Consider the following 854-nt stretch of genomic DNA (forward strand, 5'->3'; position numbering starts at 1 on the left):
CAGGCAATTCTCCTGTCTCAGCCTCCTGAGTAGCTGGGATTACAGGCACGCACCACCATGCCCAGCTAATTTTTTGTAGTTTTAGTAGAGACGGGGTTTCACCATGTTGACCAGGATGGCCTCGATCTCTTGACCTCGTGATCCACCCGCCTCGGCCTCCCAAAGTGCTGGGATTACAGGCGTGAGCCACCGCGCCCGGCTTGCTTGGTTAATTTTTAAGTAGAGATGGGGTTTCACTATTTTGGTCAGGCTGGTCCTGAACTCCTGACCTCAAGTGATCCACCTTCCTTGGCCTTCCAAAGTGCTGGGATTACAGGTGTGAGCCACCACACCCAGCCTCACTGGGCTTTTCATCCTGCTGTTCTCAGGGAGTTCAAGCTCCCAGTGACCAGAGACTGCATCCTCTCAAATCTAAAATTCAGGTGATTGTATCCAGCGTGTAAGGGAAACCGGCCACATGGAGTAGAGGTCAAGAGAACCCAGGCTGAGTTGCTTGTTGACACCCACACAAAAGCACGGTTGCATGTACCCTCAACAGACAGCCTGAGGCTGGTTCACCTGAGGCAGAGACACCTGATGCCTGCATGCATACCTCCACGTGGATGTGGATGTGTTCACAGGCCCAGTACTGCACACACTGTGTACTGGGTAAGCACAGGACTCCTGCTTTCTTTCCCTGTGCTCTTTAATAAAGGAGCACATTTCTTTTTTTTTTTCTTTTATATATATATATATTTGTGATGGAGTCTCACTCTGTCACTCAGGCTGGAATGCAATGGCACAATCTTGGCTCACTGCAACCTCTGCCTCTTGATAAAAGTGATTCTCCTGCCTCAGTCTCCTGAGTAGCAGGG

The sequence above is a fragment of the Cebus imitator genome, unplaced genomic scaffold (genome assembly GCF_001604975.1).
Source record: "Cebus imitator isolate Cc_AM_T3 unplaced genomic scaffold, Cebus_imitator-1.0 Scaffold102, whole genome shotgun sequence".
NCBI classification, from domain to species: Eukaryota; Metazoa; Chordata; class Mammalia; order Primates; family Cebidae; genus Cebus; species Cebus imitator.